Source organism: Topomyia yanbarensis, chromosome 1 (assembly GCF_030247195.1).
Source record: "Topomyia yanbarensis strain Yona2022 chromosome 1, ASM3024719v1, whole genome shotgun sequence".
Taxonomy (NCBI): Eukaryota; Metazoa; Arthropoda; class Insecta; order Diptera; family Culicidae; genus Topomyia; species Topomyia yanbarensis.
This window is the reverse complement of record NC_080670.1, coordinates 11,145,786-11,172,653: the sequence shown is the minus strand read 5'-3', so window position 1 is coordinate 11,172,653 and position 26,868 is coordinate 11,145,786. Positions and strand designations below refer to the sequence as shown.

The following is a 26,868-nucleotide window of genomic DNA, read 5'->3' as shown; positions in this document are numbered from 1 at the left end:
CATGCATTCAGTTGAACTCGGGCTGAAAAAAAATTACGCTCATATACGCTAGCTAACAAATTTCAGGACATTTGCCGGGAACTCTATGGGGGAGCTCGCTCTTTTCTAGGATCTGAACCGCTCACTCAAAATTAAATATCAGGCTCGCGATCTGTTCAAATATTCAAGAACCCAGAAATGCGTTACGTAAATTAATATGCAAATGTTCACACGGTTATTCAATCGTATTTATACACGCGATATTTTACAGAAACGTGATATACTATCGCCAATGTGTTCAAACACTGTAACATACAAACGCTCGAAACCTTCGCGATTATGCACCCACGTCTATGCTTGCGATTTCGCAAACATATAAACGCTCGTTGCCACGCGATATTGAAATCTACACCAAATATCACAATTAGAATCACGACCCACTGCAATTGGTCTTAAGCAGTGCTTTACTGGGTGGCCTTTCCCGTCTTGTCTGCAATTGACTCTGACAGTGAGCCCTTCCGAAGTTGGTTCACTCTCGAAGAAAAAAACAATTAAGTGCCATTAAAATATGTTTGAATGACTTTCTTCCATTGCAATAAAATCGGGCCGAATTGAGCCAGGGTTGGGGTAATTTTTAACCTTTGTAAATTTTTGCTCAAGATTCTGGTAAGAGAGAAAAATGTGTACAATTGATCAAGCTTTCAAAAAATCGCAACTTTTTTGACAAGATTCCATTCCATAGCTTAGTTAGGCTTGTTAGGTCCAAATTGGACCAAGCCTACTTACAGGATCACCTAAAAATGAGTGTCTTACTAGAGCCCTGCAAAAAAATTGATAAGAAACATGGTGTGGATGCCATCAGAATCCTGCAGTTTCCACTAGAAATTCCACTAGAACACTAGAAACTAGGCGTTGAATGTCGTCATCTGATGCACAAATGGTTGTCAAACTTGTGGCTGTTGTTGGTCACGCATTAATGACGACTATAAAAGTTGCGTCCAGCACTCCCAAACGAACAGCCCCATCGGCGAAGAAGCAAATACAAATGTAGGTGGCTCATGACCCGTAAGAGCAGAAAATATGTAAAAATAACGATCTGGGCGAAAGAAGAAATGCCTGGATCCTCACTGCCAATCTCAAATCACCTCCAACCACGTGTTTTAGGTTGTTCTGAAAAACGAAATTTTCTGTTTGTTGGATAAGTTCAGCACTGAATGGCGTAGGTGGTGAAACTGGATAAAGACAGCTTCAACAATTTTTCAGCTTCAGAAAATATTCCGCTTCACGAAAATTGAAAAAAAAATTGTTACCGATTTCGATAGCCACGACGGTGAAACTAATGAGGAATAATTTTGGAAGTTTGTTTGCCTTCGTGGTTCTTCGTGGTCAAGTTATTCCAGCTGCCTTTTTCTGCCTTTTAGTAAGTTATTAAAGTTTTTGAAGAACACATTTTTTCAATATTAATTATAAAAACACCCGTGAAAAAACATGATAATATTTAGCACTGTTTGCAACCTATTTTATTTATCGATTCGGCAATCGAACAAACTTGCCAAAATTGCCATTTCTCCGAGAATTTAGTGTCTTTGGTGCACGTGTTGAAAATATCAAAGCAAAAAACCTTTCCGAAGAAAATGTTTTGATGGGACGCCCCTGTCAAAAATGGAACTGATCTAGGTCAATCCCAAATTATCTACATCAAAACCTAAGTTGCCAAAATAATGGTCATTTCCATCCAGGATACTTTGCTGCAAACGCAAATTCTCCAGAGCGTTCGCCGAAAGTAGCATCCTGTCCACTGTACCGTAATAACTCCCCCCCCCCCCCTTCTTTCACTTATGGTGACGTCACTATATCGAACCACCACCATTCATCACGCTGTCCATATTAATTAAATTGTGTACGGTAGCTAAAGTTGAACTATTGTGGCTCCTATATTAATGGACAGAGCAGGGGGTGGAAACAGCGTAGTTGGTTAATCGATTGCCTTGTACGCAGCTTACCTGGGTTTGATTCTCAAACCTGAACATTTTTCTAACCCGAAAAAGAGACGAATAACTCTAAGGTTAAAACCTCTATAATCAGAATAACAAAATCGGAAGAGTCACTTTCCGTTAATTTCACCTCATCTGCAAATCGCCCGCCAGATCAGAGATTTTTTCGGCAAATTTTGACATTTTCTTTCTCCAGAATGACAGGCTTGGACTTGTAGATGGAGTATTCCGGTGCAGGCGGGAGATTTATCATGCCATATTCAACAGCGTCTGCATTTTGCAAAGACGTAACCCAGAACGATTTATGGTTTACTGGACAAAACGAACTGAAATCATAAGACATCCATACGTGGGTTACATCAGACAACTTTTACCGCCACTCCATTTCTTCTGATCGATAGATGGTTCTTGAAGGTTCTAATCATAGGAAATTCGGGGTGTATCGCGATGAGCGTTTAAAAAATTTGTTGACGGATGATTCACACTGATGTAAACAATATACTTTGAATTAGATTTGACAGTTAAAATGATACAAGCAAACGTTACGATTTTGTGCAAAATAATCCGTTCAACTGCAAATAGAATACACCTAACAAAAGATTAAGTAATCAGAACACATGACGAATAAGAGTGTTAATGAAGAGTGAGAACAAATAAGGGGCCAGAGTACTACCTTATGGCCCCTGGTTCGACCTTCTAGAAATGCGTAATTATTCTTGTGTTCTGGTGTTTGATCGTCCACGCGAAACGGCTTCTTACGAATATAAGAGTTTTCTTTTAAAACCCACCTCTTCGAAGAGATTTCATTCATGTATGTAGATTCATTTCACCCAGCACCCAAGACGCTGAACATAGGCTCAAATGAGAACCCAATCGTACCCGCTGAAGTCATAGCATGCAACGTGACCACTTCACGTCATCACTTGACAGCACACTTTTCAACGGATTTTCGTCATTTAGTTAGGTTATAATCACCCCCTGACTGAAGTGGGTTGGCCACTGCTGACTGGTGCGTAACTTTGTTCTAACGGTGAGCAATGTCCTTTGCCACGCTTCTACAACCGGAATCAGAACTTCCCCATCATCGAGCTGTCCTCACTCAGCCGAATGCCCCGCAGCTGGTACTCCTGACGCGACAACAAAGTACGGTTACGTGTGATCCAAAAATAGTGCCACCTCCCAACACCGTGAATAGACAGGAATTAGGACAAGTGCCTGAGTGAAAAGAATGCTTCAAAAAATCACTTTTTCATCATCCCACCTGCATCAGCGTCGTCGTCGCTCGTGTTGTTCGGTGTTGATGGGCAGCCCTTCGTCGCCTTCTCCGTATTCTAGGACCTTCATTTTTTTTTCAAGCGACACAACAACACCGGATCCATATAATCACAGGCACCCAACCAACCAAGCCAGGGCCTACTGCGATCATATACGCGCCCAAGAGATGCAGTCTTCACCAGTCTAACCAGGGCTGTGCTGTGCCGGCAGAAGTGCCACTTATTTTCCGGCTGGCGAAATTTTTTCACACAAGTCCCAAGGCTTCCCCGGAGAGTACCACTTTGGTAGCGTCTCTCCTCGCGCGCGCGGCCCCTCCCTTTTGTTGTTCCGCTTTTGCCACTCTTTCCCCGGACGGTTTATCACACCACGTGCAAATGTGCTCCTTTTCTTCGCCTTGCGAAAGCTCTTCCAGCGAATGGGAAGTCCTTGAGCGACTTCCCCGTGTCCCAGAAGGCGAACGAAAATGGCGACGGGTTTCGGGAAAGGCGAAAAAAAAATGAAACACAGCAGTGGGCTCTTCTGGCGGCACCAGGCTTTAGGTGAAATGAAAATTAATGAAAAATCACGTTTGTGCTGAGTCGACACCACCACCACCACCAACATCCCCACCCCTTCCCCCCGACATCTGGTCTGGGCTGATTCCGGTGGTGTGTTGTGTTTTGTTCGTAGAGAAAACGACGGCCGCCTTTCGGTTGGCACTGCATTTTCGAGTGAGGCAGGTCCGGGACTATGACGAAGACGACGACGACAACGACGACCGTTTCCTCGTCCCGGATGGAGCAGAAAAAAAAGTCGATTTTGACAGACATCTTCTGGTTGTGTGTTTTTTTTTTGTTTGTCAGCTTGTTTGCTGCCGCTCTACTCTTGTTTGTCAGAGGCGCTTGAGAGGTTCTTACTGCTATTTGGTTCGCACACAAGAGTTCCGCTTCTTTCAGTTGATGTCTGTCTGCGAAGCTGTTTTGAATAGGTCCGGAAGCCTCGTTTACACGTATCCGTTTTTGTTACCGGGGAGAAGCAGAGCTGAGCTCGTTTTCTAATTCGGCATTCAATACTGGTCGCACTGAATGGGTGCGTGTGAAGGGGTCTTTAACGGTGAATCGAAAACAGGCCTCATTTAGAACATGTTAATCTTCCGGAAGTCGGGCTAGTGCACTGAGTGTACGGTGCTCTGAAAATCTAGCGAAATCGTCTTAGGGCACCAGCGGCTGCTCGTTCAGTGGGTCATAAGCGCGACTTCCGGAGGGTTAACAGTCCTCTGCTGGAAGTTCTTTTTTTCTCATCTCGAAGATGGGTTGTTATAAATATTTCCCAATTACGACAGACTAGGATTGCAAAACAAATTTACACCCCCTCGGGTTGAATAATTTCAGACCGTCACTCAGAGCAGTTAGTGCTAATTAGCGAGCTTGAAGATTGATTCCGCGAATATCTCACTTACTTTCTAAGTGAGCTAACCGAAAGCCCTATACCGGGAACGTTTGAAGTAGATGAATTTTTAAAAACATGACCGCAAGGAAATACACAACAAATTACACCCGTTGCACCCATTTTGCTTATCTTACATAACTGAACTTGCGAAACGCCAACCTCCCGCCCATCCCTTCGCTAAGGCAGTAGTAGGCTATTTTTGTTCCTCGTAAGGACAACACTATATGTACGAAAGGTCCTCGCTAAAACCCGAGCCGGTGCCGAGTGTGCACGTGTGCGGAATTCGTACCCCCATCAGGCCCCCACCCTGAGTTCGAATGTGTGTTTGCGAAAAGGCACCCCGGGAGGGAGTTAGATCAGCAGAGACTACATTTGCAAACTATTATAAAACTCAACCGCACGTGTGTATGCGTGTGCTAGCCTCCCCATCGTTCCTTGCCAGTGTGGAGCTTGGAAACCTCCCTTTGTTTGGGGGAGGTGATGATTCTAACCTTTTCTAAAACACCGCCACCGTGGGTGGTAGTAGTGTGCGTTCATGTTGAAAACATGCGAAACGGTAACGGAGAACTCCCTCCTTCGGTTGGAAGCGGCCAATCTCCAAAAACCGAAAAAGCAGATGGGGCACCATTCACATACGCTGATGGGTAGCCAGCTTTCGTTCCCGTTCGGCTCCCGAGAGCAACAGTTGTTAGAATGTACAGCCCGCCTACTAGTAGTTTTCGTCGTCGGAGTTTGGGCGTTTAGGCAAGACTTTTGATTTGTTCTTTGCGAGCCCTTTTTTCGGCCAGCATTTTACGGATTGTTGTCTCTTGGTTAATGTAGATTTTTTTTTATAATTTGGACTACAGAGGTTTTAACCTTAGGATTATTAACCTCTTTATTCAGATTAGAAAAATCTCTAATCCTATGTGTGGGATTGGGAATTTGGTTCATTACGGTCAAGTATGAAAAATGTTATGCAAGTTTGAAGGTGTCGCAACAAATAGCGACTTACCTTTGAGAAGTTTCCGCGCAAATTGGACTATGGTGTAGCGTCCAGCTGGCACGTAGGAGGTTTGCCCTTGGTGCCTGACCAGCGTTTTCTGATTATATGAATCATCTTCGGTTGGATTCAGTGATATGGTTATGTATGATGGAATTGGTTTGATCGGCCGTATTTTCACCACACGAGTACCGATACGACCACCCGCGAAGTACCAGCGTTGATGGAATCCATATCCATGTCAGGGATACCATGTCATTTCTCATCATGTTACCGCGATATTTTATTCATGAGTCGGACTATTGTACTTGCAAATGACTTCTTCGGCGTCCTCGTCGTCGCCAGAGTATGGAATTGAAGTTGTGCATTCTGGCTCACGTGGTTGCTTAGTTGTACGAGGATCACGTTTGCGCCTCAGAGCATTTTTTAATTAACTTATCCTTCTCTTTTTCTATCATATTTTTTCGATTATCTCCTTTAACAACGCCTTAAATTAATATAATAATTTAAAGGCGTTGTTGAAGGAAATAATCGAAAAAATATGATCGAAAAAGAGAAGGAAAAGTTAATCAAAAAATGCTCCTAACTCACGCGAAATAACCGACGCGATTTCATTAATGATGAGCACTTTCCTTTCACACGAGCACGCAATGTTTCGAACGGAACCTTGAATTGCTTAGAGGCTAATCGAATATTGGCGCCTTCTTATACAAAGGCAATTGCGTTCTTTATGTCCTCTTCACTTCGTTTTGGCGTTTTTTGCACGAAATTATGCTCTGTTTCCCTGTCATAATAATTCAAATTTTCATTATAGTAGTATCCTAGATCGCCCCCAATCGGCTGACATATCGTGCCCCAAGCGTATGTTTCATGCTATGTGTTTCATGTATTTTTTCACAAATAAAAATATCGTAAAACCAACACAATACTTGTATTCGGTCAAAATGACTGTCTTCAACGATGTTCTATACCGTTTATCTAATTCATGTAACATAAGCGACCTCTGCAATAACATAGCAAAGATAATGCCTATTGTACTCCCATACCTGTTTGACCACATTCTACTGTATAAGATTGTTCTCTCGGAGTAATTGGACAATATGATCTGTATCATAAAAGTGTGACCGGTTCGCGGTATCTTGTTTTGTGAACTATATCACGAACACGATTTATGACTCTATGATGTAAATTTGTTGTTCAGCCCAGTTTTCGTTTTGTATCACATAGAAACTCATCAAATGAATAACGATGCTAATAGTTTTCTTATGTCTGCTGCTCACACTAATTACCTAGTCAGCTAGCAGTAGAACATAATGATATTTCATGGAAAAACCCAAATGTTGTGAAATAATTCACGTGGAAGTTTCATGACCGCGTGGAGATTTGGATGAATTTGAATATGATTAGGAATATCCTCTAAATATGACAAGCACTAAAGATAGATTGTGAATCATGAACTAGGAATGATGAACATGTTCACGAAGCTATGAATAATATTTTTGATTTTGTGAACCATTTCATGAACGCGAATGGTGAGTTATGAATTATACTAGGAATCATGAATACATGAAAATGATTTTTTGATTTTTGGACTATTCGATTTTTACCAGTTTTGAATTATGTTACAATAAGCAAAAGTTATGGCAAACATTCATTTCCAATTATAACGTAAAGGGTGTTGCGATTCAAACTTTAAACTCGTTGTTTTCTCGAAATCGAAAATGCAATGCCACTTAGTCCGGCACCGACCAGTTCACATATACACGAATAATATTTTTTATGATTTTGTAAACTATTTTTCGAGCACTGATATTGAGTCGTTGTCAATATATTAGGAATCATGAACTAGTTCACGTAGATTGAAAAGATTCATGAATAATACTCCGAGTTTCGTGAGATAGTTTACGAGATAATATGTTTTGATTTTGTGAAATAATCCACAACTTTGAAAAGTCAAATCATGTTCATGAATCATTTTACGTCGTATAGTCGAACTCAGAATAATGTTCCCAAATCTATAAATAAAATCACGAGTCAACCTTGAGTTTTATGACTTTTGTTAATTAAATTGTAAACTAGTTCATGAACAGAACATCGATTTGGTAATGACATGGTGAAATCCGTTATTGAAGCTAGAAAAGCAAGAACAAATATCTTCACTAATAAAAGCATTATGTAGGCGTTAAGGAAGGGAAAATTGAATATAATTATAAAACACATTATTGTTCTTGGCTCTGTTTTCGTAACGTAAAAACGTGATTATTCCAGAATTCATGGCACCTTGTTCACGATTTCGGAAACAATTTTTGACGTAGGACTACGTCTTTGTTTTCGATATGAGGGTGCACTCTGCAAATTCTACAAAAATGGTATGTAACGAAAAGTGGTCCAATTTTAAACGCATATAATTCAGCCATCTCACGATAAATTTTCAAATTTTTTGCGCAAATCGCCCCGAAATACTTCTAAGAATAGATTCCAATAGATAAACCCAAAGATTTTTGATATCATAGCATTAAAAAATTAAATAATATACAACCAACGACACGACCTGAAACTTCATGAAATCTTTTGAAGAGAAAGTGTGCGAGTAATTTACCGCCAGTTACCAGTTCATTGAGTCGCCCCTCGATACGACCAAAAAATATTTTTTTCAGCAACACTTTTTGTTTATTTTATTTTCTGTTGCTGTATAGCAACCATTTTATGTTTACAGGTAGCGTTCTTTCGTTCGATGTGGAAGGAAAGACAAGCTTTGAAATCCCGCTGAATCATGTTTCCCAGTGTAATGCCGGAAAGAACGAAGTTACAGTCGAATTTCACCGGAACGATGAAGCTCCGGTGAATTTGATGGAAATGCGGTTCCACATTCCAACAGCGGAATCGGCTGAAATTGACCCTGTCGAAGCATTCCAGGAGCAGGTGATGAGACAGGATTCCGTAATTTCTGCGTCTGGTGACGCCGGTGACGCAATTGCTATATTCCGAGAGATACATTGCCTGACACCGCGCGGTCGCTACGACATTAAAGTATTCCAGAGCTTTTTCCAGCTACACGGTAAGACGTATGATTTTAAGATTCCGACGTCGTCGGTGCTGCGGTTGTTCCTGCTGCCGCATAAGGACAGTCGGCAAATGTTTTTCGTCATTTCGTTGGATCCGCCGACAAAGCAGGGTCAAACTCGTTACCACTTTCTGGTGACGCTGTTCCAGATGGACGAGGAAACAAACATCGAATTACCCTTCACCGAGGAGGAATTGAAGGAAAAGTATGAGGATAAACTTACTAAAGAGCTCGCTGGACCGGTGTACGAAGTACTCGGAAAGATTATGAAAGTCATCATAAACCGAAAGCTGACCGGACTGGGAACTTTTATCGGGTGAGCTTTTCTTTATTTGAATCCCAATCCCTAACGGCTTAAGTCGGGCTAATTTAATTTAAATATATTTTGCCTCGTTTTCAGTCATTCCGGAACTCCTGCAATAGGATGTTCTTTCCAGGCAGCTGCAGGTTATCTCTACCCACTGGAACGAGGATTCATCTACGTCCACAAGCCACCGGTTCACATTCGTTTCGAGGAAATCGCATCGGTAAACTTTGCTCGTAGTGGTGGCTCCACTCGAAGTTTTGATTTTGAAATCGAGCTAAAAGCAGGCAACATCTACACGTTCAGCAGTATCGAGAAGGAAGAGTACGGGAAACTGTTCGATTTCATCTCGTCCAAGAAATTGCACGTGAAGAACACTGGAAAGGATGGCAAAAGCAACTACAAGGAGGACTTTGCCGATTCGGATAATGAGGCTGAACCGGATGCCTATCTGGCGAGGGTAAAGGCCGAAGCAAAGGAGCGAGATGATGACGATGACGATGATGATTCGGAAGAATCGACCGATGAGGACTTCAACCCGAACCAGGCAGAATCGGATGTGGCGGACGAGTTTGATTCAAATGTGGAATCTACCTCCGATGACGACTCGGATGATGCTGGTAGCGACCGGCTACGGCCTTTATGATGTGGTTGAACGCAAGTCGGGAGAAGATAAAGAAGGACAATCCGGGAATCTCCGTCACCGAAATTGCCAAAAAGGGTGGTGAGATGTGGAAGGATTTGAAGGACAAGCATGAATGGGAACAGAAAGCAGCCAAGGCAAAGGAGGAGTATGCAGAAGCATTGAAAGCCTACAAGGAAGCAGGAGGCGATGGTGGCGGCGGAGCAAGCGAAGATGATGGTGGAAAAGCGACCAAGAAGCGCAAGAAGGAAGCAAGTTCCCCCAAGAAACCTGCTTCGGCTACGGCAATGAAGGGAAGCGGCTTCAAGAGTAAGGAGTACATCTCCGGCGATGATTCCAGTAGCAGCGGTGACGATGACAATAAGGACACTAATAAAGCGAAAAAATCCGGATCAGGGTCAGATCTGGACAAATCAGACACTAAAGATGATAAGAAGAAGGGTGGTAAGAAAGACGATAAGAAAAAGGAAGTGAAGAAGGTATGTTATCTACACCGAGATAAAATAACTATCGAAATTCATAAGAACTACTTATGACTTTGCGCCACAAGTTTCCCATATGGAAATCATAAGTTTTACTTATGACTGAAAGGAAAAGTGGCCATTCAGTCCCTATCGAATTTCATAAGTGGTACTTATGAATTTTTTAAGACATTCTTAAGAGGTTTATACGATATACCCACGTAAATCATTGAAATGCTTTATGAATTTTATATAGGAATTTCTTTGATGTTCATAGGTGTACTATATGCATTTGGATCGTAAAAAGAAATGAATACTACTTATATTTGTTTTTTTTTTCTAAGAACAAAATATTGTTAGCTAAGCTTACATTGAGTTATTTTGCTGGGTGAGTTTGAAGAAACCTGATATTTCCAAAGAAGCTCACAATCGCCTAAGTACTAGTTATGCTTCTGTTATGTCAATATTTATTTTCTGCAAAATAAACAAAATTTTATGAAGCAAAAAGTATAAAAAATGCAGATAACCATAGTTACATTGATTCCACCAACTTGAAACAGAGTGCCAGAATAAGTCCGTTTCCAACAATAGTTTTTTGTTTTTCATTTTCACTATGCTGAAATGAAATTTTCACAATAACAATGTTAAGATAAACATAAAACCCGCAAACGAATTCCATTAGCCATACTTATGAAATACATAATCGTCTAATGGAATCAATATTGTGCAGGTTCATAAGTCCTGACTTAAGAAATTCTTAAGCCTTTTTTCATCAGTGTAGTGTAACTGTGCTCGAAATGTTTTATTTGATTATTTTTATTCAACAGAAATCTGCAAAATCCGACTCGGAACCTGAATCAGAAGCGTCGGCAAGTGAATCCGCCGAGGAAGAGGAGGGAGCGGATGAAGCAAGCAGCGACTAAAGTAAACTATCGGGAGCGAAAAATGGATTCTCTTTGATCTAAATATTCTCACGTTTGCACAGTTGGATAATACATAAGTGCGTAATAGACACCAAGACAATTCAATGTAAAAGCGCAGTTTTATTTACGTTTCCGCACTTTTAGTCGCACTTATTATGTGCGCAATGCGCTATAACAACTTTAAAGTTAAACTTAAATGTTTCTGTAACGGAATTTTCGGCATGCTTTCCCTCGCGTAACTTTTCCAGTACGTCTACTAAAGATATGCTGGCTTCACTGATGGCATTAAGATGTTTCGCATCCGACATGTCAGTGACTTTATTCCAAACACTCTTAACATACTCTGGTGTAACATCATCATCGATTGATGTACGGAGAATTGATCCTTTTCCCCTAACAAAATGGACCTATGTGGCCCAACCAGCTTCACTTTCAATTATTGCCCCCGTATTCTGACAGGATTGATGACACAGATAAGCAACGACCGGAGCAATCAGTTTAGGTTCTGAAAATCAAAGAAAAAATGAATTTACTTCGCCAGTTTTAAATCAATGAAACTCACTAAGCTCATTGAACAAAACCTCTGGAAGTATTCCCTCGGTCATCCTTGACGCAGCCGTTGGAACGATTACATTGCATTGAATGTTATTTTTAGCTCTCTCGATTGCGATTGTGTTGGCTAACCCGACCAATCCTAGTTTGGCGGCACTATAATTGGCTTGGCCGAAATTTCCATAGACACCGGAGTTGCTGGATGTCATAATTATTCGACCATAGTTCTGTTTTTTCATAGTTTCATTTCAACTACCTTTCAAGTGCACATCATGAATAAGATTCCAGTCCTCATCGGAAATGCGAGCAAGACTCTTGTCTCGCAAAATTCCAGCATTGTTAATCAAAACATCAACACGGCCAAATGCTTCCATTGCAGTCTGAATAATTTTATCCCCATCCACTACGGAGTTGTAATCTGGAACCGCGGTTCCGCCAGCCGCTCGGATTTCCTGTACCACATTATCGGCTGCATTCGATTTGCCCTGACCGTGAAAATTGCCACCCAAATCATTCACCACAACCTTTGCACCGCGGGAACCGAACAGCAAGGCATATTCGCAACCTAGACCAGCACCGGCACAGGTAACGACCACCACTCGGCCATCGTAGCGCAGTTGATTCTCGTTAGCTGATACCATTTTCTCTCCGCACCCAAGCTAATTAACCTCTGGAATGAGCAAATTCGGCGCCGGGAAGCTTATTTGTTCACCAATAATCATAAAATTAATTTTAAAGAATTGAAGATTCCAACCAGTTTATTTATAGTCACAATATTGTAACCATGGGTTACTGTTATTAGAAAAAAAAAATATAGCAACAGATTCGTCAGAGCTGCTAGTTTCATGAATATTTTAAGCAAACATCAAATTTGACATTTCCAGTTACCTGAGTCACTGAGGGGTAGTCAGATTTGAGATACAGTTTCGGAATGCAAGTGTCTAGTCGTGTCGTTGATACAACCTTGTCAAAATATCACGCATTAATACCCAGAAGATAGCGCTTCCCAAGCCCTGTACGACGGATTGGTGTACCTAGCGCGCAACGCTTCTATGAATGACGTCATCATCGACTATTTAAAGAACGGACTTGGCCAGACACGCTCAGTTCCCTGTTGAACGGCTGGCGAAGCAGATCACCGCTGTAATGTTGCCAGTAAATTTTTGGTTTAACTAGCACATGTATTTGCTATTTGCGCTTGAAATTAAGTAATGTAGTGGTAGTAATAAGCTTCCCATTTTGGTTTAAACGCAAGGACAGTTTTTAAAACAGGATTTAATTAATTAGTTTAGCTCATCTAAGCAATTTTATCAATTCTGTAATTTAAAAGGAATTTTACGGAACTTGGTGAATTTGGCCCCACTTGCAACTGGTACAATCAACCTGCACAAAGTGTTGCATAACGCAGGGCTGTTTTTGGAACAACATGTGTTATCATTCAGCCCTTCGCTATGCAAAATCACGATATTATGACAGATGGGCTAAGCGCGGCCGTTCCTTTCAATCGGGAAAGGCCGCGTGGAATTTTGGTGAAATGCGCTAATAGTGTCGTGGTGGTACTAGTTGTCTCTTTCGCTCTACCCATCATCATCAGCGTTGACTCATTTTGCATTATGCGCTTGGGTTCAATGTTTGTGGCGAATGTGTTGGTAGGTAAGGGAACTGGCGGTAAAATGAACACGTTAAGCTAAGTCATTATTTTCTAACTAATAAGTGAATGAGATATTACAATCACATTATATGTTTCTTGTTAGACATGTTCTGTACATATCTGGTAAAAATACTTCGTCATAAACACATTTTTTCAAACATGATTCTTGATTTGTAAACATGTCCAAAAATGAGACATGTTAGAGAATGAGTAAAATGAACATGTGGCGGTGGTAAAATGAACAGCTTCTGGTGACCTGCAAAATGTCCTGTATGTATGCAATGCGCAGTGTTGGAAAGCATTTTCCGATCAATGCTAATATTCCAACAAATCATGAGCTTTGCATAGACACAGGGCATTTTGCAGAAAAAAAAATTGTCACGGAAGAATTGAATTTTCATGACGTAATATTAACCATTTTACAATCCTGTGGCATCGAAACACATCTACAAACTTGGGGTTATCCATGGGTGTTTGAACTTTTAGGATCTGTTTGAGAACAACTAGAAAGCTTGGTCTATACATGAGATGTGATTATATTGTCTAAAATTTGATTTTTCTTCACCGGTCCGGGTTTTTTTCCCACACACTAAGTACTAAGAAAATAAATATTTTACATTAAGTAGTATAGTCCTACGTCTACAGTTCGTGCAACCCCATAGGGCTGCCCCTTGTAGTTTTTCCATGGAAATCCAGTCTATGGCATGTTGTCTAGTCTAGCCATATATGTGCCTCTGTCTAGACCTCTAGTTCTGTTTATTTCAGTGTAGTTCACTCTAATATATTCCATTCTAATTTAATGTCGACCCAGTTTAATCTAATCTAGTCCAGTCAAGTCTATTTTAATCTTGCCCAGGCTGTTCTAGTCTAGCATAGTATGGGCTGGTCTAATTCAGTCCGTTTCAGTTCACCAGTTCATCTACTCCAGTCTAATCTGGTCCAGTATAGTTCTATCCTGTCTAGTTTAGTCCAATCTGGCATAGTGGGAAGGTATGCTGCCTTATGATAGTACTACGATAGTCACAAAAATACCGATATTTTCAAGCTAAAAGAGGCGAAATAAAAAAAGTTCACACAAATATTTTTACGCTCTCAAAAACTGTACGCAAACCGTTTCGAGCTCTTTGTAGAATTACGAAAAGGGATCATCCATAAATGACGTAGCATTATATGGGGGAGGGGGGAGTTTTGTATTTTGTGATGATGTGTGATGACAGGGGGGTAGGGGGTCATGTGCATGCTACGTAGCTTTTTTAAAGGGGAAAAACTAACATCGTTTTTTTTCAATTTTACGGGGACAAGGGGGGGAAGAGTTACCGTCAAGCTACGTAATTACTAGGGGGGTACTTAGAGGTTTGTGACGAAATGTTATGATGGGGGAGGAGGGTGTTAAAAATCGCTCAAAAAATGCTACGTCATTTATGGACGGTCCCAAAAGGCGGTGCCGGTACTGGTGGTTTAGCAGGTGTCACTGGTTGGACAATAGTAATGTGCTGATTGTTTACCGTACTGACACGTGGGAGTCTGATTGTCATAAGTACACAGCGTACTTTGAGAATAAGCAGATACAGGTTCCAGGGTCTGGGAAGCTTCTGGAATTAATTACTTCCAAGCAGCACGACCTGCAGGTTCTCTCATGTACCGGCTTTCGAGCTAATTCTACAGCGGGTTCAAACAGCGTAGGGCTTGCACCAGTGCAACAAGCTCTGTACCAGTAAAGATAGATAGCTGGTGTCTTCGCCAATATTTCTACTGCCAAAGACACCATCTCTGTATTTATTCGGCTTAAATGAATAATTTTCGGATCAAAATATTAAATTGTTGATTATTTTTTCTTTTAAATTCTGTCCCAAGGATCTTATAACATTTTTCTTGTACTTCCCAATGCATATTGAGTGGTCAACCCATTTTCGCCTGTTCAAGATTGATTTGAGTATCAAGTAGGCAAACTTTTCATTTAAAAGAACGAATAAATCGAAAACTGTTCAATGAATTGCATAAGTCTGTTCAGCCAAGTTATGTATTTTATTGATGATAACAGCTTCTTGAGCACTTTGAACCTTTACAAATTCTTGGTAAACAGTTCACCGTCGCCAAAGTTTCTTGTAGCAGTATTCACTACAATCTTATGGAAGACACTAACTCGCAATCTATAACTTTACGAGAAATAAATTCTTCATCTCACTTTCAGGAGAAAAAATCATCAATTTGCTTCCCTGAAAAGAAGGGGCGATTCATTGTCATAATTTCTTTCTATGATTTAAGTAGCAATTTGTAAATGTTGGTTGACCCTAGCTGACAGGGCGGCCAAGTTGTTTCAATCAATAATTTCGGTTTTTCGTAATAAAACAAAAACGGAAAATGGGGTGGGCGTAGCGTAGTTGGTAAATCGATTGCCTTGTACGTAGCGCACCTGCGTTCGAGCCCGAACCCGTACATAGAGTTAGAAATTTTTCATAAGAGATTTTTCTAACACGAAGAGGTGAATGACCTTTAGGTTAAAAGCTCTATAATCGAAATAAAAAAGGGAAAACAAATAAATTAAGTTTATTTGGCCAAATTCCCCTCTGCAACTACTACTTATATGCTGATGATGAGTAGGCGCATGGTTCTTTTTCGTCGGTCGAATTTTCCTTTGATCGTTCCTGTTGGCTTCTATTCAGGAGTTGTGTTAAACAATCTGTTTTTTGTGTGTGTGGTATCCAGATGAAGGCTTCTGTTTGAACCGCTCGTCGGCCAAGTTTAAAATGGACGGTTTACTGAGTCGGTGTTTGGTTTTTCGTAGGTAAAGAATTTTGAGCAATTCGAATCAAGTCGTGGATTGTCTATCAAACTGAATTTTGATTTAATTAAAAAAATTTAATGAATTTTTTTTAATCATATATTATGTAATTTGTACTGAATATATACTATACATCCGGATAAAATTTTGGAATTGTGCGATTATATAGAAAACTTGAATATGGACAGGCATATCGTAGTTGGCAAATCGATTGCTTTGTACGTTGGTATTTGACTTTAGTATATTCTTATTTGTATATTGCACTTGGACACTAGATGAAATTAGAAAAGCTATGAAGGAGCTGAAAAACATCAAAGCTGCGGGAAAGGACCAACTCCCGGTTGAACTTCTTAAACACGGCAGTGAGCAACTATATGCAGTCCTACACCATATTATGTTGAGGATATGGGAGGAAGAAGTGCCTGCTAATTGGATAGACGAATACCAAGCCGTGAGGGCCAATCAACGACGGATCAAATGTTTAACCTAAGACAAATCCTCGATAAATTCCGGGAGTACAACTTGCAGACACATCGTCTGCTCATAGATTTCAAGGCTACGTACGATTCAGTGAAACGAAACGAATTATGGTAAATTATGCTAGAACATGGTTTTCCGGCGAAACTAATACGGATGAACAGCTGGCCCTGTCGAATCTACTGTTCAATATAGCGCTCGAGGTAGCGATTAGGAAAGCTGGTGTGCAGAGGAGTGGTACCATCGTCACACAATCGCACATGTTTCTGGGCTTCGCGGACGATATTGATACTGTTGGGATCGATCGACGTGCCGTGGAAGAGGCATTTGTGCCTTTTAAGAGTTAGACAGCGAGAATTGGACTAGTACAAGTACAAGGTCGCAGGTAAGCAACGTCGGTAGTAGTATTCGAAATTGTAGCTGAAATTATGTACCTTGGAACTCTAGTGACGTGCGATAGCGATGTTACCCGCGAGGTGAACTGGCGTATTGCAGCTGCAAATAGGGCTTATTAACCGTCTTCGTAACCAGCTTAAGTCACGCAGTCTGCGAACGATGACGAGATTCGCTCTTTATACGACCCTGATATTCCCGGTGGCTTTATACGGTCATGAAGCAAGGACGTTAAAGAAAGCCGACCGTAGAGCGTTCAGAGTACCACCAGTTATACCAAGTATATAAAGAGACGGATATTGTGAAGCTGATACAACACGACAGACTGCGATGGGCTGGACACGTGGTCCGAATACCGGATGAGAGTCAAGCGAAGACACTATTCAATAGGGAGCCCGGAAGAGGTCGTCGGCTTCGTGCCAGGACACGTACACGATGGCTTTGTGTGGTTGAAGAGGACCTAAGGGCGCTTAAAGTTCAGGGCGACTGGAAGCGACTGACCTAGGATCGAGTCCAGTGAAGGAGGCTACTCCATTCGGCGTAGGCGCATCCAGGAGTAGCTGTAGCCCATGTATATTGGACTTACTGGTATATGACATAGGCTATTGGTTTGGAAGTAGTTGGTTCAGTCTTTAAAGTTTAGGTTAAAGATTTCTGATCAATATAAACTTTTTAACTTTATCGGCGCAGAATTTCGAACGTGATGCAACTGTATAGCGATGGCTTCCGTAAGCTTGAGCTCATTTATCTTCAAAAACTCTTTCACCTAGTGAACAGAATCGCCAACCACTGTGTGGAACCGAAGTGTGTTCTCATTTTGAAACCGAGCCTTCTCACTCATCACAATAAAAAGGTGAATAGATGAAGGGCGACTCTTATTTGTTGATATCTTTATTAGCGTATAGCACTGGCTTGGGCATAGGTGAACCGTTGTTTACGCCTACTGAAAAATCGCACATTTAATCGCTTTTTAGAATCGCGCTCTAAAATTGTGATTTAATCAACTCGTTGGTATAATTATGTGGCCAGTTTCCATCCCTTGTTTGCAATCTTGAACCCTCTTTGCTCGTGCTTAGTCCTGTAGTCCAAACTGCAACTATCCAAAAAGCATTTCAGCCTTATATCTGCTTTTAGCGATATATGCTGATTTAATGCTGATATAGTGCCAAGAAAAGCGAAATATTTTGCTATTACAGTGCAAAGATTGACAACCTGATTTCCGTTTTACTAACGCTATTAAAGTGCATTAATGTAGAACTGTAGCCAAAACTAGTAGCCTGTTATCGGCACTACTCATGTTATTAGACAGCTTCAAATGGCTGTCATTTTCCAAAACGATTTTCCGACACTTCTTAATGTTTAATGGAGGAAATTTAAATAACGTTTTGAACTGCATCTAAAACGTGTTATGATCAAAAATTGATCAACTTCAACTTGACGTATTTTTATTTGTCGTGTATTAAACAAAACCTGCACAGCCTTAATTTTAAAGATATATGTGTTTAGCATCATGCCTACTGTTCGATTTTGACATTTGTTCTTCAGTTGTGAAGATGGCAACGAAGCAAAATTTTGCTGGCGTATCGCGAAAATCCGAACCACTCACGCGCCAAATTGGCGAAATGGTTGCATGTGGCCAACTCAACAATCACAAACGTAACAAAAGTTTTCGGACAACGTTTATCGACAGTCAGGAAGACTGGATCGGGGCAGAAATCGAAGGCCGGAGGCGACAAAAATGACGAAGCGAGTTGTCAACTGTTTCAAATTGAATCCCAACCTCTCCGTCCGTGATATCTGCACTTACTGCAAAAAATGGAGCGGATATTTTTCCGCAATTACATATTGCTAGCCAGATCATGCTTTTTTTTGAAAACAGTATAGAAATAATATAATTATCAGAACTGAAAAATAAAAATATTATTTTGCTTCAACCGTGACAATTTCAACAACTTAATTTTTATTTTTTGCGATCTTGGATTTTTTTAGACTTATATGGTTAGGTTAAGTAATGTTTGATATTTTGGCTATTATTACAAAATTAGCATTTGTTATTTAAATTTGTTAATATTGAAATAGCCCTACTCCGTCGGTTCAGAAGGTACGGCACTGGTCACATAAACCAGTTATCGTGTGTTCGAGTCGCAATCAGAAAGGATTCTTTCTGTCACTAGGATCATTACAGTGCAATGTCCTGTACACGCCGAATCAGCTGCGAAAATAAAGGACAAGCTCTGCTCCAAATGTTTGCTTGGGCTGAAAAATAGTTTTGATTTTTTTTTTAAATGTTGAAGACAAAAAAGCGCTCTTCCAAAACTATGTTCACGGCTCCGAAGCTGATCCATTACTTGCTAAAGTAACGCAGAAACAATTCATCACAAGTGCATGTAAATCCGGCCTCGAGAAAGAGAAAAACGCAGAAACACCCAATATCAAATGCATTAAACGAGTCTTTATTTACAAAACAGTATTGCACTTCTTCGTAACACACAGCTCCGCTCACCTCTTCCCCAAAGGGGACCTCGACAAACTGCCCCGTGCCCTGTCTCTCCTATTCTGTGCATTTTTTCGGTGAACTCTGGCCATATTCCACGCGGCAGTAGGTAGTAGTAGGCTGTGGTGCGCTGTAACACACTCCAGTGCCCTTTCTACCATATCCCCACCTACCCTTACCCAACCCATCCACACCGCAATGCAAAAATGCATCCTCTCGGTTTTGCACCGTAATGTGTGTACTCGCACCACACTCATATTTTCGCCGTGTCCTTACCTACTCTTCCTCCTTCTCGTCCGCAGGTTACACACGCGCCCGCCACCGCCAATCACTTTGTGGTTGGGTTTAGAAGCCGTTACCCCCACCCTCTCCTGTTCGCATCTTTTCGTTCGAAGTTCAAATTTTGCCTCACCTCGCCTTATCCTTACCCACCGTTGTGCTTCCAGCAACCTTCCGACAACGGCAAACGGGACACAGGGGGGACCGATGCAATTTTTTATTGAAATTTATTTGCATATGGCAGTTCCTCCGCGGACCCCGGGTGGACACATCCCCTTCCCGACCATCGAGTATCAGAAGTCAGAAACACACGCTTCTTTCTTCATAAAATAATACAACATGCGCTACGCTGACGATGACGATGACGACGACGACGACAGGGACAACAACGATGGGGGTGGTTGGTAGGCCACGCGGAGGTGCGTGGCATTAGTGCAGTCTCTTCAATTTTTCAAAGACTGTTTTCTTCGGAAACAGTGACTGACTGTGTGTACGGTCATTTGTTTGGGCGAAACGGCTGCCGTTGCGAGGTTAGGAATGTAAACATGTTATGCAATTCTCTGTGTGTGTCTCTCCATCTCTCTCTCTCTCTCTTAGTCTATGGAAAGTTTTTGTCATCCTATCTACGCGATCCGTGAATTTGAGGTTATGAAACCTGATCGTCCTAGAATCCATTTGTTTGTCAAATTTGGAATGTTTTTTTCTCTCTCGCGCAGATCTAGTATCAATGCTTACTGAGTTAGGCAAATTCTGTGACGTTTCGCAAACTTCGAAACAATTTAACGGGAGCCCGTAACTTTGGTTGCAGTCAAAAGGGGGACTGCCGAGTGCAATGTGCCGACATCCTCCAAGGAGTGGCGGAGGAGATTTTGATGCTATTTATTTTGCGTTTTTCAACCTGGTAATTGCAGTTTTTCCTAAGCTTGCTTATTTCTTGAGCGTTTTTTCAAAACGTCATATCTGCAATGAGTTACTCTCTTTGTTTACTTTCTCTTCTGTTAATAATGCGGTCACTTTAACATTTATCCCTCAGCTCTTTGCATAATATGCTAGTTAAAACCACCGTCTTTCGATCTGTACTGTAAAATAAGTGAAAAGTGTTATAGTGACGCCGTAAAAATCGAAAGAGAAAGTATAAACAGAGAGTAACTCATTGCAGATATGACGTTTTGAAAAAACGCGCAAGATTTCTGGTTGCATTTTTTTTCGTGTGTGCAACCATCACTCACAATGACACACATCACATGCACACTCATCCATGGGACGGGGACTCCTTTCTGCTTCCTTCTTTAGAGGTTAGGTTTCCTCTCTAGCTCTTCTTCGGCATAGTTTAAAATTTTGATGAGTATGTTTTGTAATAATAATGGAGTGTTTTCCCTTCCCTATTTACGTGTTTTTTTTCGAGGTATCGATGCACCATTACGGCATATGTGCGAGTGAGGCGCGGTGAGCATACGTACCGTACGTTCGTTCGTACGTACGCCACATGGCCAAGGCACGGAGCGTTATGCAAACTGTTCCGTTTGTCACTGGTTCCCGGACTTCTGGGGTTGTATAGACAGTTGCAATCTACGGGGTTTACACTGTAGCACCGAAATCGGTGCTTCCGCCAGTTCCCCTTCCTCCACCAGCACACGAATGTTGAAATCTTGAATGTGAAACGTGGTTGGCACGAAATAAGGTTCGGGCGAAAAAAACTCTTCAACATGGAATTGAAAAAGTGTGCAGTACAGCTCTCCTGGCAGCGGTGGATGGATGGATGGATCGAATCGGAGGGTAATGACCTCACTTATTTAGACACTGCACACTGGGCCAGGCAGTGTAATTAGAATGACAAAACTTCTAGCGCTTATTTTGGTGATGCAATTTAGTTTGAATTTAGTCTGAACGTCTTCCTATATTCCGTCTGTCTTTTTGTAATCAATATAGGCCATTAGAAAAAAAAGAAGTCGGTACTACGATAAGTTTTTGAATTCAGGTATCATGGCCGCCCTGGTATTTAGGGTCAGCCGGGCAAACAAGATTCCAAGTAGTAGGGAAACCGCTACTTACAACAGAAATCAAGCTTCTCGTTGCTGAGTTTGTGATATATTGCTCGCTCGTCATCACTGATTATCCGATTCGGTTATCGTCCTTTCGCAGTGTCAATCCATAGCCTCAATTGCTGTACTAGCATGTCGAGTCCACCGGATTTTGATCAAATTGACCATCGAATACTTTTAACCCTCCGGAAGTCGCGCAAATGACACACTGAACGAGCACCCGCTGGTGCCCTAAGGCAATTTCGCTCGATTTTCAGAGCTGCGTGCACTCAGTGCACTAGCGCGACTGCCGGAAGGTTTATAAAAATGGCTAGGTTTGGTGCGTCGTGTAATTTTTTCGGATGACTGAGTTCTTACTTACGTAATAGAGTCCTACGTGTGTAGTTTGGTTTTTGTGTCTCTTTGTAGTTTTCGAGCAAATCTGGTCTCACACAGGGCAGCAGCATGGGGCCACTATTTTTTGTGGTATTCTTCAACGATGCTATCTTCCTGGTTTTGGTTGTGGATGAAAACAAGTAGTACCTTGTAGTCTATAATATCGACGACTGCGCTCGTCTTCAAGAGCTTCCGTTGGCTGGTGTCGTAGAAATTGGCTTATTGTTAGCATCGCTAGATGTCAGACTGAAGGCGCCGGTGGTTGAGTGGTATGCGTGACCACCACTCATTCCAGTTGGCCTGGGTTCAATTCCAGCCGAGGTCGCTGAGATTTTTCTTCTTTTCATGCGTCTTCTTTCGGAAGGAAGTAAAGCCGTTGGTCCCCGGTCCATGAGTTGATGGATCGATATCTCAAGTTCAGATAGTGGAGTCACCTCTCTGGTGTCGGTAAAGAAGAAGTAAAATCCAACTTCTATATTAACAACTATCCTCCTCCCATGATACTTGCTGAGTGCGCAGTAGTATATGCGGCCTCTAGCAAAAGCAAGTATCGAACTAACAATTCCTTCCCTTGTCTTCCGCGATCTACGTTCGGGCCTGGCCGGTGCCGGTATTGATCAATAAAACACTTTAGGATTACCAGGATTTGCTCGTTGAAAGATGTTTCGCTACTGCCAAGAATAATTATCTACTTATTCCCTGTGCAACTTCAACTAGTCCAGATCGATAACCGAGTAGCAGCCAGGGGCGGTCGCACAAGCTCAAGTTCAAAATAAAAAAATAAAAATGGCGATTCGAATATTACTAAAATATGGCTTTAACAATTTTGACCAAAACTTTTCGTTTATCACCGTTTTCTGTGGTTGTTTGATAACTCACGATTAGTCTGCGACCGCAGTAGTGCCCTCTACAGATCATGCCTTGAAATATGTTCTCGAGACCTGTGCAACGTGAAGCATTCTGGGAACGTGAATAATGCCACGAATAGGCTTCTACCTGAAGCGTGCGTCTCGACACGAGAGCATCCCATGGCGGTCAGGACACCGCTTCGGAAAATGGCCTGTGGAAACCTTTTTGATATATAGTAGACACTTATATCTTTCAAAAAATGCAAAGAAAAAAATCTTCAGTATCGACGACCATGCGCTGGAATTTCTAGCGGATAAGGTTTATAAACTAAACCATGGCTTCAAGAAAAGTCACGGCGAAAGTTTTTAAACCTAAATCGGTTTAAACCGAATTTGAATGACAACATCTCTTCGGGGGCGCTGTCGTTCTGTTATCTCAATATTCACTCGGGGGTGTTAATATATGCGCCCATCGAGAAGTGTGTTTATTCTCTTGATAGTGAAGAATATTTCCGTATCATCTGTTCTTTGTGTCGTTATTTTCCTTATCCCTAACCTTACCACTTCCCCAATCCTTCCCATCAGGGAAATGATGGCAAGGCGCAAATTTACCAACATGGGGAACGTGCCATTCGAACCAGACACTACTGATTCCTGATTTCCTTTAACGAGGAAGGATTGTAGAGGAAGTAGTTTCGTGCGATGTAGTTTAGACGCATTTTTCGCATCAACATCCTCACAATGCGAAAAAGGCATTATCGACGATCTAACGTCGGTAATACAGGTGTAAAAATTTTGACCCGCTATTTTTTGGAAATATAGACACCGACGTTTGACAAATACAGTTATTTACAAAAAAAATGAAAAACACTACATTACCGACGTCAGATCGCCATATATACGAAATCGAAATCGACTCGAATTCAGTTCCGCTGACATCTTAAATCCCAAAACGACTGCCCATCGTCGACGGGATCCATCCAGCAATTTCACGACGGGAGTCAACTTCATGCATTTTAAATACGATAATCGAACCGGATTTAAGTATTCTCGCAGTTTGTCAGCAAACCCCCGACTCAGTCCATACCGTGTTCCCAGCCTATCGCTATTTACGAATAATTGTTTTGTTTATTTTTATGGAGCACGGAAAAAAATCTACTTCGCGGAGAAAGGAGCCTTGGAACTATTATCCTGGCTGTGAATTGTTTGTAGGTTTATTGATTTGTTTGAAGATTGCATTTGAAATTGAACAAAATGAATCTGACAATATTAGCTCAAATGAGTAAACAAAAATTACGCATGTTTAGTTGCACGGAAACGATTTGTTCTGAGTTTTTGAGAAAATATTTGATTGGCGTTTCTCGCTTCATTTTAAATGTCTTTGAATTATTAGAAACAATTTCTTGCTAACAAACGATTACGAAGTTAAACTAATTTTGGAATTTGCGTTTCGACTTCGTCTCATCAGAATCCGACACTGACTTAGTGACAGGACTAAGCTCTAGCGCCGGATTGACGCTAGCTACAAAAAAAAAACGAAAAAACTATTTGTGTTTCTGAGCAAGTCCTTAGTCCTGCGTGATTTTTCGCAAGTATGAAATTGGTTCTAACCTTAAAAATTTGCAGAATCTGAACGCTAAAGAGTTAATTATTCCCTAACATCCGCGTCTCTATTGATGTGAGATGAGTTGTTTTTTTCTCATTCTTCGTAACCATGTGCGTTCCGTTTGGTGTTCCCCAGCCGGAATGTTCCAAACGAACTGCATACTTTTGATTTGATTATATGGTTCATTCGGTTATTTAATTTGAGCGTATGTGTGTATTTGTAGGGCATCAATTGTCCACTCCACCCCAACTCCTGCTACCAGTGAAAAACAAAAGAATCGAACTTAATCGAAATGATGGACCCCTTGACTTGCACCACCACCACTGTCATCGTTTGCAGGCAAAAGGAAACGCGTCACCCTCTAATCGAAGCAAACACACGCCGGTGTCACAGTGACAGTGGTTGCTTGGTTATTGGTAGGTACGACACCATTTCCAGCTAGAACAGAGACTGCACCCAAGTTTTGACCTGGCATGGCAGTAAGTAGTTCCCTGTCATCCTAGGTCGGTTCGTATAGCCTGGGTGAGCGAGTTTTTTTTTCATTATTCGTCTTCGTCTTCTTCACGGCCGGCAGCGCGAAAAATAAAAACTGGGCGAGGAACTCGGATCGCGTTGAAATAGCAAGCAGGAGCAGCAGCAGCAGCATACTAACAAAAGAATAACAACTAAATAAATAAAACCCGAGAGGAAAAAGTAGTTTCCAGTTTCAGAGTCAACCGCGAGGTGAAGAAGGGGTTGAAGGCGATGGTCAGAAACCGGTAGGAGGGGGCTTTTGCGGTAGCAAGATCTATTCTCCACATTTTTTTTTTCTAATGTGGTTTATTCGACAGCTTTGTTGTGTTCAATGCACAAGGGGTGGAAAGGGCTGGAGGCGGTAAAAGGTGTGCAGCGCGGCAATAGTAAATGCGCACGGTTTATTTGGCATTGAATTTGCGAAATATGTAACGTGCACTGGCTCTGGTTGACTGCTTCTGGAGCTCTGTTACTCGAACAAGTGTTGAATATTTGTGGGCAGCAGCTAGCTGGTCGATCGGAAGGGGGTGTTTGGTGGGGTCGGACAGAGAATAGATATTTTACGCTTGCTGACTGGCCTGCTTGGATTGCTTAGGCCGTGCGGGGCTTACTGGTGTTGTTGTATTTTTTTTTTTGTTTTGTTTCTGCAACGTTACTCAATAGTGCATTCTTGACAGTTCTACATGCCTCATGCCTACTTGGTTTTCCGCTCGAGCTTCCACGGTTCGGTTAGAACAAACACACTTACACGGGGGCTGGGGCAACTAAGAGATAGGCCAAACGATGAAGGTCTTGGAGCGTGGTTTCGTCTACTGAAGGTTCGCCGAAGCGAACTGTCAGATTGATTATTGGTCTGGTGCTGAGTGTGTGTGTGTGTGTGTGTGTGATTGGTTGATCCGGGGTCGGTGCAGCTTTGGTTAGTTCCTCAATGAGTAGATCGTTGCATGCATTAAGCAAACGATTCAACGGCAGACTGCGGATGCCCTTGGGGACATATGGACTAGGTTGCGGTTTGTGGAATAAATACAACTTTTCAACCGAGTGTTGGAATATCTTGCGATTCAATAGAATTTTATGCGAAACTAATTCCATTCCAATCTACAAAATCGTTCTCGCAAGAACGAAATTATTCAGTTTCTTTCGGTTGATGTAGGGACAACGTTCAAAATTTCAGTAACGCGACCCGGTAAGAAGTTTAGTGGGATATGTTGAACGTTTCACTAAAAAATTATTTATATTTCGTACTAGTTGTTCGATAAATGTTGCTTAAATGTAGTGTCAAAATTTAGAATTATACAATCGTAGTCCAAACAGAGAAATCATTAGAAGCTTTATGAATGATAGATTTAATAATTATTTAAAAGGCGTTAACAAGAGCCGGTTCCATATTGGGATTTCTTTCCATTTGATTAATATAAGCTGAGAAAATTACATGAAATAGTTAAAATTCCCAGAAAAGAAACCTTGTTTGGCAAGCAATCTATATCTTCGGACTAAGTAATGTACTTTTTGTACCGTTTAGATGTATAAATAAAGATATTCGTTAGAAGAAAGAGATTGAATTTTTTTTTGTTTTCGTAGGTCTATCAGGAATCAAGATCGACTAGCTCAAATCGCGCGATTCATATTTGTTCGTTATCCGGAGAGAACCAACTAATACCATACCTTAAGCCAAACCCACTGAACCTGGGGAGAAATCCCATGAGAAACCGGTCGACCAAAAAAATATGACCATCGTCGATTCGGTTTATGAATCTCCATGATTTTCTCTGAGAATTGCAATATTTTGATACAAGAGCAATT

The 26,868-nt window shown here is 41.4% G+C and overlaps 1 protein-coding gene and 2 pseudogenes across 6 annotated transcripts in view; 1 reads left to right on the top strand and 2 right to left on the bottom strand.

Annotated features, from left to right (window-relative positions):
- Nucleotides 1–26,868, bottom strand: part of LOC131676869 (mushroom body large-type Kenyon cell-specific protein 1) — a 398,326-nt gene that overhangs the window by 24,542 nt on the left and 346,916 nt on the right. The window lies entirely within an intron of this gene.
- LOC131676872 (FACT complex subunit Ssrp1-like) overlaps nt 8,207–26,868 on the top strand; it is a 56,466-nt pseudogene continuing 37,804 nt past the window's right edge.
- LOC131676873 (peroxisomal multifunctional enzyme type 2-like) lies at nt 11,154–12,930 on the bottom strand (annotated as a pseudogene).